The sequence below is a fragment of the Uloborus diversus genome, chromosome 1, assembly GCF_026930045.1.
Source record: "Uloborus diversus isolate 005 chromosome 1, Udiv.v.3.1, whole genome shotgun sequence".
Taxonomy (NCBI): Eukaryota; Metazoa; Arthropoda; class Arachnida; order Araneae; family Uloboridae; genus Uloborus; species Uloborus diversus.
The window spans coordinates 218209566-218226795 of record NC_072731.1 but is presented as its reverse complement, the minus strand read 5'-3'; the positions used below and the strand labels follow the sequence as shown (position 1 = coordinate 218226795).

The following is a 17230-nucleotide window of genomic DNA, read 5'->3' as shown; positions in this document are numbered from 1 at the left end:
ATCTCATGTTCTGAAATTTGTATCATTATTAAATCCGTAGCATTTGGTATATGGCGATGAAATTACTTTTATTGGTGCAAGTAGTTGTAGAAAAACTGTGAGAACTTTTATAGCTTTGCTTCAAGTTTTTATGGAGGGAGATTGTGGGGGAGGGGGGGGGTGTTAGTGTAAAATTTTTGGAGCAGCTGGTAATTATTTTATCAAAATGCAAATTGTTATAATTACATGCACAATAACATATTTTTATATTGGAAGGAATGTAGAAGTTAAAGGTATTCAAAAATAATGCTATAAAGTTTTCAATTGCTTTTTCATTTTTCAGTTGTTGCATTTTTATTTAAAGATACAAAGCTTATAAATGCACTTGACTAAATTTTTAAGGCCTATATCGTATTTCCGATTACCAATGCAAGAAATAAGCACGTAGGGCGTTAAAAATAGCTCTGTGTGCAGCTGTATTTTTTCTGTTGTTTCATGACTAATAAACTCCGCACATAATATCTTAGAAGGTCATAAACCACTTCAAGGTTGCCATTTCCCCACTTCTAGAGAAGACCAATCAATTGTTCTTCATTATCTCGAAACTTCTTCAGGATAGTACACATTATACTTCGATACATGCTTCAAAAATGGTTTTATATATTCATTCATTTATTTATTTATTTGTTTATTTATTCATTCATTTATTCGTTTATTTGTTTATTTATTCATTTATTTATTTTATTTATTCATGTATTAGTTTATTTGTTTATTCATTTATTTTATTCATTTATGTGTTTATTTATTCATTTATTTATTTTATTTATTTATTTATTTGTTTATTTATTTATTTATTTGTTTATTTATTTATTTATTTGTTTATTTATTTATTTATTTATTTTTGTACAATTTGCGTGCCAGTTCGGTGGTGGGGAAGCGGGCGAATTTTTTACATTATGTGTTCTGTCCAATGAATTGTTTTATTTCTTCTTCGTATTTTTTTATTGCACAGGAAAAAAAATATACAAAATAAAAGTTGAATAAATACCATTGTGCTAGAAAAGTAAAGTGAGATATAACAACGTTTCGATGCACAAAATTGCAGGTTACTGTTGACGCGTGTTTCAGCGTTTTAAGGAACCCCTTTTTCAGTGCAATGGAGTGTGAGCTTTTGGATGAAATGTCATCCGGGAAAAGCAATGCGATGGAATAAAATGCAATTTAAATAGTAAAAGTTGGAAATAAACGAAACAAACAAAGCACGAACCAACCATAGGGCAGAAATTTATTGCATAATTTTTGTCAGAAAAAGACCGTTAAGTAATAAATTTCCAGAAATTTCGATAAACACTAAATGATGTCACTATTTAAACTGTCTTCTGTTTCATCGTGTTCACTTTCTAGGGTGACGTTTCCTCCTGAAGCTTACACTTCATTGCATTGAAAAGGAGGTTCCTTGAAACCCTGAAATACGAGTCTGCAATTTTGTGCAACAAAACGTTCTATCTTATTTTACCTAAGACCACTATATAAAGGGAGCTGACTTATCCGACATTTTGGTTCCAAATTTGCCGGGGGAAAAAATTAGTATTTGTACAAAAGCCTCGTTGCAGCAAACTGGTGTCCAGGCTTTAGATGTGTTGCCTGATTGATGTTTGATCATTGTATTCTGTAAATGAAGAAGATTTAACTATTACAAATTAAGAACAAATAAGGTGTGAAAATGAGGTTCATTACAGTAAACATTTCTCGATACACTTTTGTTGAATTTGTAAAATAGGTTAATGTTCTAGATTTTCCTTAAGTGACATTTTACGCAACTTGTCATCAATTTTTGTATGACATAGCAACCAGCGAATAGTCTAACGTAGGGGAGACCGGGGCAGGTTTTCGAGCTTTTTTTTAATTATTTTTTTTATTTTTTATTTGTTTACCTAAGTTTGAAAAAACTGTACTACACCATTCAGAGAAACCATGGCTACAACGTGGAATTACTTACATCAATTAATTAAGCTTTGTTTTACAGAAAAATAGTTTTAAGTGTCGTTATGTCACGTGCGAAAATGTGCCCCGTGACGGGGCAAGTTTTCGCATGCACTTATATCAATATAATTTAGGAAATCAAACAAAATATTTTCAAGGTAGGTTATTTATTGATTTTCAGTAAATATACATTGAAAAAACTCATCAACAACATGGCTACTTAATAATTTTAATACATGTAGGACTGTTAAAAACACTAAACGTCATCGTCACTGTCACAATTAATGCATGCAAAGAACATAGGGTTTTCTTTGATGCAAGACTCGTGGACCCATCTTTTGCAACGAGTGTACTTCACCCATATCTCTTTAGCCTTAGATTTACTGTACAATTCTAAGCACAGTCTTCTTCCTCTTCATCACTTGATTCTTCATTTTCTTTGGGCTTGTTAGGTTTTCCAATTTGTCTCTTAAATAAACTCTTTTTTTACATTTTTCTTATCTTTCTTTTCATTCTCATTTTTCATTTGTTTTCTCTGCTTAGCTTGTTGCTGCTCTCCAGTCTAAGCTGCTCTTTGACCGGAGTGTCGGTCAAAATGGCCGACTTTCTCTTCTTTCTTCCTTTGCCGGTCTGTTCTCTCGGACCCGCTTTTTCCAGAGGTCTCACTTCTTCTGGGGTACTACTACACTTTTACTACACTGCTACACTTTTCATACTTCTTCCTTCTTTTACTTTGTTGGCAGCTTCTACCATAGTCTCTATGGTGTACTTGCCTCTTTCAGACTTCTTTTTGTAGTGTCGTACCACGACAAATCTGAAAACTCAACACACAGATCAATATCAAGTCATAATAATCAAGTCATTCTGTGAACATATCAGTTTAATGCTATTTTTTATAAACACTTAGGCCTATTTTGTTTTAACATGTATCTCTCTCTCATTAATGATTGATATTGTGATTTATTTTTTGTCTGTTTTTTGTTTAAAAATATAAGTTGTCAAATAAGAAGCTTACCTTTTCATGTGTATTTAACTATTTATGCTTCATTTAAGAATAAATAATATAATAAACATCGATAAATAGTAGCGATCGAAGGGGGCGGGACATATTTTCGATGCGACGGGGCACGTTTTCGATGCGAAAATATGCCCCGCTTGGTATTCGAAAACGTGCCCCGTCGCCATGTTTTTCCTTAAACTTCACGCAGACGGTCAAAAAAAGAATTTTATGGACAAACTATCACATCACAGGTAGCTCCTCAATGTGCTCTTTCGAAATATTACAACAGACAAAAACTTAAGACGTATATGTTTGTTTTTAGTTTAAATGAGGTCATCAAAATTTACTTACCTGTATAAAAACAAATGAAACTGACGTTACGCAGCGATGTGAACAGCCATCCAACTGAAACTCTCGTGTTTGTCGTCTAGTGGCGCAGCCTTTCAAATAGTCTGGTCGGTGCTTCGCTCTACCGGCTCGTTAACGAGTTAAAGTCAAATCGAAAACGTGCCCCGCGCGAAAACCTGCCCCGGTCTCCCCTATTTATAAATTCTAGAAACAAGGGTGGATCCAAAGCTGTCTTGGAACCAAAATGTCAGATAAGTGATTCTAATGTTACTTATGCAAAATTTGTTCCAATTTTTTCTGTGGTGAAACAAACTTCGTCTTGGATGATTAACTATAAAGATATTTCAGATGGAAAAAATGTTGAGGGAACTTTTCACTTAAATAATTAATTTTGACTCGGTGGAGTCGTAAGAAAATCTCTCACAGTTTAACGTCTCAATAGTTATGCTACGACGGTTGCAATTTTTATTACGGTTACAATGTAGCCGCCATATTGTCATTCTGATTAGGTAAAAAAGACAATCTGAATTATTATTTACTTATTCATTTCTTTCTAGAAATATTTGTTTGAATTTCAAAGACTGTTCGAGGAATGTGTTAGTAATTTAAACTGACAGGAAAAAAGTTGGTCTCGAAGATGTCATCAACAAAATATTCAAGATTTTTTGTTATCGGTATCGTAGACACAATGAAACTTTCTTATGTCTTAAAAATTGTAAAACAGTTGTTTTGTCCGATGTTTTAGCGAAACCGTCAAGCTCGACAACAGTTAAAGTTTCATCTAGAGATATTTATTATCATAAATGGCAATTTTGAACCAACATGAAGGTCCAACCATTGTACGACATTTTAAAGTTTATTTTCATGTAGTGCTGAAACTTTCATTAATTTCTACAAATACATTTTCTTTCGCAAAAACTATATTTCGATAACATTCGTTGTTTCCTTCTATGAACACATTTTTAAATTAACATTTAATATAATATAAAATAATTAATTTGAAAAAAAAATTGCAAAAAATAAAGTTTTAGTTTTTTTTTTTTTTTTTTTGAAGAAATTATTTTGAAAACTTTAACTATTATAGACAGTTTTCAATGTCGTTAATACTATAAATCCGTCGGATTTGTATCACTGAATCGGTAATCAATAATTTCAATCAAATTTTCTCCCAAGAAACAATTATGTAACATTTTTTATGCATCAAGTATTTTTCTTTGAAAAGCATTCTCAAGGACAAAATTCTTCCAGTGTTGCGATGTTTCTGTTCACTGACGCTGTTGACCGGCTAATAGCAAACTCTTCGAACATGCAAATCAACCAGGAATCTCTAAAATGCAGGATAATTCGCTTAACAAAGCTATTTACCTTTTTTTTTTTGCTTTCTTTTCTTTTCTATTATCAGTGCAAATATATTTTTAAGCTTTCTTTGTTGAATAACCATGTGACCTTAACATGCATTTGAAAATATGTCATCTGGAATTTTGTTCTAATGAACAATCATCTGTTGAGTCAATTATGCAAATATATAGAAACTTATATTTTGCACCACTTCATATTTTTTAGCATTACTATTTGACTTCAAGAGAAATCGTAGAAAGCATAACGCTGTACTCTGCTCGCAAGTTTTAGTATTCGTTTTCCAATTCGTATTTTACGGAACAAATTGTCATAGCTGAACAGAGTTCACTGTAGAATACAATAATGCTGAATTTACTATTTTGAAGCGACTCTCGAATACTGATTTGAAGTTTTTGATATCTCTCGTCAAACGTTGTAATAAAATTCTGTGTAGTATAAACAATACTATAAAAATTGTCTGATGCAATGAAATAAAGAAGGGGAGTTTTTAAACATATATACATTTTAGTAGTCTGATTCAAAGTTGTGTAATTTTTACTAAGGTAATTCTGTTAACATCGCAATTCTAGTATGGTTCAAAGCTCGTAACTTTGAACCAGTTTAATAATTCATTCAAAACGGTTTTTTATAATAATTATTTCCTCATTTTTGGTAAGTATGCAATACTTTGGAAGTTTTTCTTCAATATTGTACCAATAGATACTTTAATACTATTAAAATATGGTAGAAATTTTTTAAAAGATAAATTAGGAATCAAAGTTACTCTGGCTGTGATCAAAACAAGAGATTTTTGTTTTATGTATAAATTTATGTTTAAAAAAAACTAACACATTACCGCAATTGTTTTTCTTTTAAGTGCTCAAAATTGTACCATTATGAATTCAAAACGTTATCATCATTTAATTCAAGTTGGTAGTTTTAGCAATTTCAGAAGTTTTACCTTTTTTCCCAGAGCCCTGCTTTCTTTAGTTGTTTTGAATGATGAGGTAAATCACTATTCTCTTTTCACAATGGTATGCTTCTGCTTCACGAACATCATCCAAATTCAAACTACAATCTGTCACAAAATCACTGATGGGAGCGATTTCATTATTATTGTTATTCTTATTATTATTTTGACCGCCTTATAAATGCGGGGATTTTTTTTAATGTAAAATGCTTATTTCTGTTACTCAGAGCCAGAAGGGCGTAAGTCACATTATGATAATTTTACAGGAGAGAGGAAAAACTTTTTTCTGGCGAATGCAAAAGATGGGACACACGCTCTTTTAACCCAGGTAAAAAATTGAAAAGGATTTTTTTTTTTTTTTTAATGACGTTCACATATTTCGATGCGGAATAGAATTTTACACAGTGCACTAATGAACGGAAAATCGAAATTTTTGGACTTATGTCAGTCTGCCTCTGAGGTGCAGATTTTACATTTAACATCGTGCATCTCATTTTTGCTGAAATTTACAAGTTTAAACTTTGCTCATTGAACAATATCCGATGATCAGTGTTTTTTTCAAACAAATTTCTCTCTTTCTTTCTTTTTCCTTATTTATTTTTTCATTCCTTTATTTGTTTTGATGTGTTTATTTATTTTGGTAAACGGTAGTTTGTTGAATTATAACTAAATAGCAATTTAGTCGCTATTTCCTTCATTTATTTCCGATACCAAGGTTCTACTCAAGTCCGATAATGGTCCAATGAATAGTAGTCCGACATGGTCCTGTAATTTTTACATAGATCCGAGCCATGGTGAAAAATCACACATCTGTGGTTTTTCTTTTTTATCACCCTGGTCAAGTACACATAGCACTGATTGTTTTTGCTCGTGGGAGGAATTTTGCAACAAATCCAAAACCAACGAAAGAAATCTTTTCTAAAAATTTAAATTTTTGCTGCACACAACATAGATTACGTTAATGCAAAAGTTATATTTGTCAACGATAGTTGTTTTAGTGTAAAGAACTTATGTGTTTTATTTACTTGTGAGAACTTGAACAGAAGGGAGTCTATTCAGAAATTTTACTATGTCCTGTTTTGGTAAACTAAAAGGAAAGAAAGGAAAAGAAATCATTTTGCCAAATTTTAAGATTAAAACATTAATGTAATGTATATGCAGTTAGACATTCAAAGTTTCGTATAGTAATAAGAAATATAAAAACAATTTGTCTTACAACTTTCTTTGCTTTTTTTTTTTTTTTTTTTTCAATAAAAAACTTTGAGGGAAAAAAATGGTTTTGTCAATCTGTGTTTCGTGAAGAATCGACCATTTAGGTCTGCAGAATTTTTTTAAAGGTCTATAAACGGACCAAAATTTCCTCTGTTATTCTCTTATGTATCGATGCAGTGTTCAACGTTTTGGATATTAACATTGTACGTTTGCGGTATTTTCTAATAAAAGATAAATTCATGCGTAGAGGGGAAAAAAATCTCACTATCCATCTTTTTCGACTGTCATTTTGTTGCACCAAGAAAAGTCATTTATCGAACAGTAACTGCTGGGTGTTACTCTGCTTTGTTGTCTTTGCTTTGCTCTTACAAGGTTTTACAACACGTACTGAACCTCGATTTTGTTTTGCAGAACATGATGATAAACATTGCGTGAAAGGAAGAATTGGAAGGGAAAAAACATCAAGCTTGGCTACCAGCCACCGAGTAATGTTGTCATCAAAAATAAGTTGACTCCTTATGAGATTGGTTGGAATTTTTCAAGAACTTCTCGTCTAGATCATATCGTCAATAATATGGGAAGAAGCAAAAATGGTAAGTGAAGAGTTTTTGTTGTATTTCTATTACTTTAATGTCAACTTTTGATCTGAAGCACTGGTATTAAATTACTTACTCTTTCGGTGGAAACTTCTTGATTCGAACATTTTAACACGTTTTCTGCCCAGTGCATTTGGTAAGGAAATCCCGATCAGGCCACGCGCGCAATGCGATGTTATTGGAGGACTTCCCTTTTCCTCCTCATTTTTTGTTTCAACAGTTTTACTAAACACGCTAAAGCTTTTTTTGTCGTTAATATTAGAGATGGTTATGATACGGTCTGGAAATTACTGACAATATAATTTATTGGTTTCCCATCGCACTTGGCACCTCAATCACCGATGAAATCCGTGGTCTAACTACTATACTATAACATTAGTCCCTGATAACCAGTGGCGGATACAAGGGAAGGGTCATAGGGGTCATGACCCCCCCCCCCCCTTTAACCGCCGACAACAATATCAGTCCACATTGTGTTCAAACACTTTATGCATAAAATATAAGCGATTACAGTGTCTTTTCAATTCATTAATTATATTTAAAAGTAAATATTTGAACTACTACTGCGTTTCATGGCTTATAAAATTAATTTGCAACGTTTATCCCCAATTAGGTGCCTTATTCCTGACCGATTTTTAATTCTTTTACTGTCCCTCAAGCGATTTCAGAAACTTTTCGTACCTGAAACCGTAGGTTCGTGCAGGGAGGGGGGGGGGGGGGGTCATTCTTCAGAATGTATATTACTTTTCATTCTTTCAAACATGACGTGAATCGTTCTCCGTAACTTCTGAAAATTTGTAACTTATTTTTAGGTGGGTTCAAAGCTTAGCGCTCTGCCGATTGAAAAACTGGGATTGTCTGTTAGATTTCGCTATGCGGCAATATTAGTATGCACGAATTACGAAAACGATAATTTGTCTTCGTAAGAACAAAGATTATAGACAGTGACAAATTATGTATACACAGTGACATATTGTGTACAATTTTATGTAGAAAAATAAATGCTGAACACAATCTATGCTATTCAAAAGTGCAATGTAATTGTGTCGATTCTACTTAAAAACTGAATTTATTTTATAATTAACTTCTGTCTCGAGTCAAGTGCATTATCTCTCGTCAGGCTGGCAGCAGTGTAAAAGTTTTAGTCATTTAACACCTTAATCTAAATTTAACGAGTGAAAATCTGCTTCTTAAATTAAAATTGCTTCATTTTTGAGTCGCCAACACTCGAATTTAAACGAATCCTGTTAACTTTCTTTCAATTTTAATACATTAATTTATTTTTAAAATGCCTTTGCATGTAAACTTTTTTTTTCCAAATATTGAATTTTATAATAATTAAACCCTTTTATTCTTTTATCTCAAAAGTAATTTACCATGCGCAAAATTTTAAAACAAAAAATCTTCCGAATAATTATTCAAAAGTGCATCAATAGTGTAGTCATTTGAACAGAATTTTGAGTGTTTCCAAAATACCTGTAATTCTAACAAATAAATAAATAAATAAGCTTTGAAAAGTAAGAATGGCGTCAAAGTAGCATAAAGCCAAAAAAAAAAAAAAACATCCTGTTCTTTTGGATTTTTTCGGATCACTTTTTTTAATGGAAAAAGATGTTATCTTATGGATGTAAAGATGAAGTTATTTTGCAGGTTGTCTTTATCCACAAATACGTACGTGCATTTTTTTTTTTTTTATTTTGCATACCCCTGCTTTTATTAATAGTTTTGTTAAACTGTAGCAGCACTGTTTATATTTGTCAGACAAACTCAAAATACAAAAGTAAAATGAACTATTTCTCCAAAAACAAAAAATACATTTGCAATTATACTTGAAATTAACTTTTACGAAAAGATAAATGAGTGATCAGGATGTGGAAGAAATAAAAACATGATGCAAATAAACGTTCAAAAATGCAATTCATCACACCATCTAGTGACGATAATAATATCATTTTGCATTCTTTCCGCTACTTTTTATTTATTGATATTCCATTAATTCGTCTTTTTGAAGCAAAATTTTACGTAAATAGATTGATCTTGGCACTGTTTCATCGAAAAGAAAATGGTCATTAAGTGAAATTGAATACTGTTAAATTTAAAAAACTATTTATTATTTGCAACTAATACCGAAAACACCGGTATTTCACCTCAGCCAATACTGGTATTCGAGAATAGCAAAATCGCTCGAAATACCGTTATTCGGTGTACCGGTATTGCCATTACTAGATGTGATTAAAATTCGTAGGGGGAAACGTGGTCGATTCTTATCATTTTCTATGATCAAAAAAGAATTTCTGAATTTCGCGGGTTTCAGGGCTGTTCATTGAACACTCAAAAGTTATGAAACTCAAAGATAGTTTTGAAAAACTTTGTCCTTAGTCGTAGTCTGTTTGTATGAATGTTAGTTTAAGAAAATTTTATCGAGTTTTCCCTCATTGATGTTGATCCTGATTAGTGATTGCAACACCAGTATAACGAATACCGGTATTTCGAGCAATTTTGAAATTTCGAAGTACCGGTATTATCTGTGGTAAAATACCGATATTTTCGGTATTAGCTGAAAATAATAAAGTTTGAATTAAAGAATTTTCTATTTAACTTATTAAATATCTACTTATATTTTAAATGTACATTTCTTTTCCCAAGATACAGACCCAAAATCAATCTATTGATGTAAAAATTTGGCTTCAAAATCACGAACTAATAGAAAATCATGAAGCAAAAGTAACGGAAAGATTGTAAAATGATATTGTCATGGCGATGAGATGAGTCGCATTTTCGTGCACTTTTTTGTGCATCGTATTTTTACTTTTTCCATTTTCCCTGATCACTCACTTTCCCTTTTGTGACTGTTAATTTCGAGTGTAATTTCAAATGTATTTGTTCTACGAATAATTTATTCGAACCATCAAAATGCAGTTATACTTTATGATATTTTCTTTAAATATTTGTCTCAATTGTACTGAATTTTGGCAAAAATCGTTTTCTTGTTAGTAAAACAAATGGTAATTTGTTGTCACCAGTATTGATTTGTTGTCATGTCTCGCTTTATACTTGCCAAGATAATATTTAGAAGTAAGCTAATATTTAGTGCCTTGAAAATTTGCATAGAGGTAACATAATCGTTTGAAAAATATTTTCGGTATTTACGTAATTGTAATCGTAAATAATTTTGAAAAGAACGTGAAAACGAATAAGAGAAACTAACAGGATTAAATTTAATCGTCAAGTTTATCGTAAGTTTCCAACCAAAAGACTGATAACAAAAATCAAACACAAACATCTCCTGCTCAAGAAAAAATGATTTTAATATTGGAAAACTATCGTCTCTTGGAAAGAAATTACAACTAGCTATAAATTAGGAAAAACAATAGTAATAATACACACAATACGAAAGAAACACACATACACAAAAGAATTTATTCAAAAATAACACGCAAGAGACCGAATTATTTGAAAGTGAAAGACTTCTAGATAATTAGAGAAGGTGTAACAGTACCACCGACCTGCGTAAATTCAGAAAGAGTACTTATAACTGTTGGGAAGTTCAGTGCTGAATGAGTTCTATGCTCAGAAACAATTCAATCGATACAAATTGTTTTTTACTATTATTGTGTTTTTACTATGACATTTGTTCCTTCATTTTATATTTCTTCACAATACGTTTTCATAAATAATACTATTTTTGTAAAAAATTATGAAATGTGGCAACAAAACAATATGTTTTCAAGTATTTTTTGAGAAATTTTAAATACCGGTACTGAATTTTTGGTCCGGTATCGCAATCCCTAATCCTGATTGAAGAAAGTGAGTTATGCTAGAATAAAACCAATTTTTAAGAGTCCTATCATGCTATATGAGTTACTTGTAGCAACAGTTGTGAATTTGCTGCCACTTGCGGTTGTTGAATGTGTACTTGCTTTTAACAAAGATTAAATCAACAATCTGGCTGTCGCTTTTTAACTAAATAAATGAAGTTCCTTTATGCAAATGTTGGTCATTATAACAATAAGAAAAAACAAAACACTGCGACCTGTTTTTCTGGCTCCCGTGCCTTTCTAGTAAGCAATGTTTTCTACTAAAATATTCATTATGAAAAATATAAAATGAATAAATAAATAAAATTAGAGCCACATTTTTTTTTTTATTTATTTATTTATTTATTTTTTTTTTTTTTTTTTTGAATACGTAAAATAGCACTTTTTAGATATCATGTAGAAAAAATTTTCTTGGTAAAACCTTAAAATCTTTGTCTGATAACGTGAGCACGTTTCAAGAAAGTTCAGATTTCAAATCGATGATTCGAATATTTTTATAGATGGTAGTGGAAGACGGTGTCATTAAACCCAATGTTTCTTCGAAACTTTTTACTAAATTTCTTAGTTATTTTGTAACATGTTTATAGTCCCCTTAATGTTATTCTGTTCTTTCTGCTGCGTTTTAAGACACTTAATTCTTTTTCGTTCATTCATTGTTCCTTTGTGAAATTATTTATGGTGTAATCGTTTCTCGGAATAGTGTGTGTAATAAATGTCCGGTAAACACTTTTTTGCATGTTGTAGCAGGATCGAGTTACTCGGAAATTTATTATGTATAGTTTTTCTTCAAAATTTAGAAAAAAATTAGTGAACAAGTTGATACTGTTTTTTAAAATATTTTAATTTGCTCAAAAGTGCATGTTTCCAAACTGAGATTTGGAGTATTCTTATATTCTTGAGTGGAATGTTTAGTTATCTAAACAGTTAGTTGGAATATTGACTAATTAACTTGCCAATAAGAATTTTATAGGCAAGTTAATGCTTCCGATGTTTTACAGTATCAAAGCAAAGTGTTCATCTTCATCCTTTAACCACACAGAACAGATAATCAAAATTTTCATACAGTTCAGGTAGAAATGTAACGAAAAATTCTATCATAAATATGTCCAAAAATCGTTGTAAATGGAAAATGCAATCAGAAAATTTTAAATTCAATCAAAAACTACGCTGAAAACACTCGGAAAAGTAAATCAAAAGTAAATTAACGAAAAAGTAAATCAAAATACATGAACATTCAATGGCAGTGTTTCATAAGATTGGAGAAGAAACGGGCTAAAAACTTCAAACAGACTTTTGTTGCAAAATGCAACCAGAAATATGTGAAAATATTTGATCATGAGTGTGCTTAAATATTCAACGAAAATTTAATAAATTGCTAACTGATTAACACAGCAAAAATTCACTTATATAGATCCATAAAGTTAGAGGAGCAATATAATTCAGTAGTTGAAAGCTCCAGATGTTTATACCTACCAAAGCATGAATGTGTACCAATGAATATATAGAGTTATATAAAATTACAGTAGACCCTCGTTTTACGCGGGGGTTACGTTCCACGGAAATGCCGCGTAAATCGAAACCGCGTAAATTGAGACCTAATACTAGTGTTAAAATAGGGGTTTGGTTCCGTGGAAAAACAAAATACTTCATTCTAGGGATGACTAATTGTATAAGAATTTCAATGTGTACTTATATCGACTTTTATGCACAGCATGCATAAAGAAAACATAAATTAATTTCGTGTTCTGTTTATTATGACTAGTGTTCGCCCAGTGGTCGAAATTCGACCATATTCATAAATGAATATTTGAGAAACCTTGTATGAATGGGGTCATTTCCAAAATTTTAAAAGTATTTTTTTCTGAAAGAGCATGCTTAAAAACATAGGATCTGACCATTTTTTAAATAATTTATTTAAGTTTAATATTTTTAAAAAATTACTTAAATCGGTGCGCGCTTTCATTGTTTGCACTTCTGTCGTGTGACATCACAAATGATGAAATGCCATTCAATGTTGCCATTTTCACAGAACAAAATATTTAATTCGCATCTTTACTCACGTGTATTGGCAACGATATGGTTGATAGCAAGCGTAGAGCGCAATTTTAATTCGCTGCTGTGGTAGAAAGATGCGCCAAAATGCATCATTTGTGATGTCATAAAGACCCACTCCTTGTTTGAAAAATCGGACATTTAAAAAAATTAATTTAAAAAAACTGCTGGGAAAATGAAAGTATTTTCTGGGTCCATGTAATTTTTTTTGCTTATTTTATCCATTTCAATGACTAAAAGTAGTACTTTTGGCTGAAGGAAACCACCCCATTTAACTATTCCCAACATTTTTATTTCTACTTTTACTCTTGTTTACTGCATATCTGGAAACATACAATTTTTATACGTACACACAATAACAAAAGGTAATAATTTATTCCAATTTTGCTTTTTGTCTGCTAATCTCAAAATATATGGATGAAAAGGGATATTTCGGTAATGGGGTGGTTTCCGAAATTTTTAAAGTGTTTTTTCTGAAAGAGCAAGCTTAGAAACATGGGTTTTAACCGTTTTTTAAATAATTTTTAAAAATTTAATATTTTTTAACAATTATTTTATTTGGTGCGCAAATTGAAATTCAGTTTTTACGCTTCTGCACATGGCATCAAATGCGATGAAATGCCATTCACTGATGCCATTAGCGCACAGCGCAAATTATCATAGCGTGGAAAGGCGGTTGACAGCAAAGCGTAAACATTTAGCACGGCAATGGAGTATCGCGCCAAAGTACATCACTTGTAACGTCATAAAGATCACGCTTTATTTCCAAAATCGAACGTTTGAAATATCAATAAAAAATAACTGTCGAGAAAACAAAAGTTTTTTCTGGCTCCACGTTATTTCTTTTGCTTATTCTATCAATTTCAGTAACTAAAAGTAGTACTTCTGACTGAAGAAAACAGCACCATTGAGAAATTGGTGTGGGCGTCAATTTTTTGGCTTGATTAATTTCATTTTGGATACCTTGTTGCTTTGTGCTAACCCTATGCAAATAAATATTTCCTTACTCTTTGTTTGCTTATGCAAAGGAAAAAAATTTTTTGCGCTGGCATTGGAAACAAAAAATTTGACGCCAATGGATAAAAATCGTCAATAATGCAATTTTCGAAATATTCCCGTATGAAATGAAGCATCAAAACTCAGTTTATACGAAAGACTTCTGTGTGAACAATATTACTTATAAAACGTCTACTGTTACTGTGTAAGAAGCTTCTTCGTCATTAGAAATATAAATTTCCAAGTATCAAATGGACGAACTCTACTCGTGGCAACATATAACTGTCCATTCGAAAACACTGTATGTCGCAATAATAGTACAATTTTTAAAAAAGGTCATCTTTGAGATTTGTTTATGGTTGAGGGTGGTGCATAACTGATGTCACACTTTTCAACATTTTTGACCCTATCCCCTCTCTGTCAAAGTTTCGCAGTTCACTATACCCCTCTTCCTTTTCTCACATGTCATGCTGTTTTTCATAAACGTTCCAATTAAAAAAAGGCTTGTTGTCACATTCTCCCCATTGTATGTCCCTCTTGTCATTTCTTTCCTCTCCCTAGTCACAAACTTTTACTATTTCGTGAACCCCACCTTAAAGCGGGACTTCATTTGTGGACAGCCCCTGTTTTGTGGTACCCGTATGGAAATATATATTTCCCTACTCTTTGTTTACGTATGCAAAGAAAAAACATTTCTCGCGCTGCAATTAGTGCCAAAAATTTGGCGCCATAAACGAAGAGAGCCAATTTCCCAATTATCAAAATCTTCCCGAATGAAATGATGCTGCAAAACTCGGATTATACGTAAAACTTCTTCATGAACAATATTTCTCCTGAAAAGTTTAATATTATTGAGTAAGTTGCCTTGACCTCTTCCGTTAGAAATATAAAATTTCAAACAGACAGATGAACGAATGATATTTGCTACATTAAAAATTGTCCATTCAAAAACACTGGACATCGTAATAATAGTGCAATTTTATAAAAAAAAAGTCGTTTTTGTGATATGTTTACGGTTTAGGAAATAACTGACTAATGCACTTTTCAAAAATTTTGACCCCTCTCCCCTTTGTCACAAAGTTTCACACTTCACTATGCTCCCTGTTCCCTTTGCCACATGTCATACTGTTTTTAATAAACTTTCTTACAAAAAAAAAGGCTTGATGTCACATTTTCTTCATTGTATGTCCCTCTTGTCATTTATTTCCTCCCCCTTGTCACGAATGGTTAATTTAATGAACCCCACCTTAAAGAGGGACTTTATTCGTAGTCAGCTCCTTGCAAATAGACATTTCTCTGCTCTCTCTTTTTTTTTTTTTTTTGAGCAATCACGATTGCTTATTGTTCTCACTTGACTGTTTTGATGTGCAATCATTTTATTTTCCCGCCAGCACCCTCTGCAGCATCACCGTCGACCGGCTCCTCACTATGCTGCTCCTATAGCGAAAACCGTCTCCAGGTTGCATCCATATGCTACACACACCCGCATACATACACAACCACACACACACGTACACACAAATACATACACCTACACACACATACACAAACACATATACCTACACACATACACACACACATACACACACACAAACACATACATACACTCAAACACATACATACACACACACGCATACATACAGACACCTACACATACATACCGACATCTACACATACACACACCTACCCACACACTCATGCCTACACACAACTACCCACACACTCATTACACTCATGCCTGCACACAGACACAAACACATATGCCTACACACATACACATTCCCCATCACACACAATCACTCATACACACAACTACCCACACACTCATACCTGCACACAGACACAAACACACATGCCTACACACACATGCCCCCTACACACATGCACATACACCCTACACACAAACACACATACCCCCTCCACACACATAAACTCACATGCCTACATACACACACACACACACACACACACACTCGTAATTGCGAAAAACATAATTTGAATTCAAGAGGAAAAACTCAATTTTTTTTTTTATTTATTTTTTTTTTTTTTTTTAACGAAAGAAAAAGATTTTTCGCGCTGACATTTTGGTGCCAAAAATTTTACACCAATGGATAAAGTTCGCCAATTCCACAACTATGGAAGTCTTCCTGAATGAAATGATACCGTAAAATTCCTTTAATACGTAAAACTTCTGTATAAACAATATTCTTTGTAAAAGTAGGCATGACCGTTACCGTTAGAAATATAAAAATTTCAACAGTCAAATGAACGAATTCTACTCGCGGCAACATACTTGTCCATGCGAAAGCACTGGACGTCGTAAATAATACGCCAATTTTATCAAAAGTTTAACCTTGAGATTTGTTGCTGGCGATAGCAAATGCAGGTATTATTGTGAGAAGAAGGTAATTTTATCGAAACTAAAAATCCTCCCTCCCTCACTTCGTAAAATGATTTATTTAAATATTAAAATCTCAAAAACATAATCAAAATGAACATATTTTTAATGATCATACTTACCCTAAAAGCCTCAATAATAAAAAAAAATGCAAGAATTGCATTTCTTTACGGTCAAGCGAGCAATGGCAACACATAATATTATCTAGCAATTTCTTCACGCTAAGTCGCGTGAAAAATCAAATAAAAATGAATTTTCGCTAACTTATAATTGCTTGTAGATCCTTTTCTAGTCATCTTAGCGGGTTTTCCTTTTTTGCCGTAAACGGGGGGTAAACGTTTTTAGAAGTAGTTTTCACGAGCTTTCCAACCATACCAAGCTCAAAGCACTAAAATGCATTTTTGGTGTAGAAAAAGCGGTTTAAAAAATGAATTGAAACTTAATATTTCACGCTTCCAACAATGAATTTCAACAATGGAAAAGAAATAAAATTAAAATTTTTGAGTTTCGCTTACTAAAAAACACTTATAACTTTTTTTC

General features: G+C 32.2%; 1 long non-coding RNA gene across 2 annotated transcripts in view; it reads left to right on the top strand.

Moving 5' to 3' along the window:
* LOC129234166 (uncharacterized) overlaps positions 1-17230 on the top strand; it is a 127323-nt gene that overhangs the window by 91088 nt on the left and 19005 nt on the right. For both annotated transcript variants that reach the window (XR_008581531.1, XR_008581532.1), the window contains one exon: positions 7242-7423. This is a non-coding gene — a long non-coding RNA (uncharacterized LOC129234166). The remainder of the gene's footprint in view (positions 1-7241; positions 7424-17230) is intronic.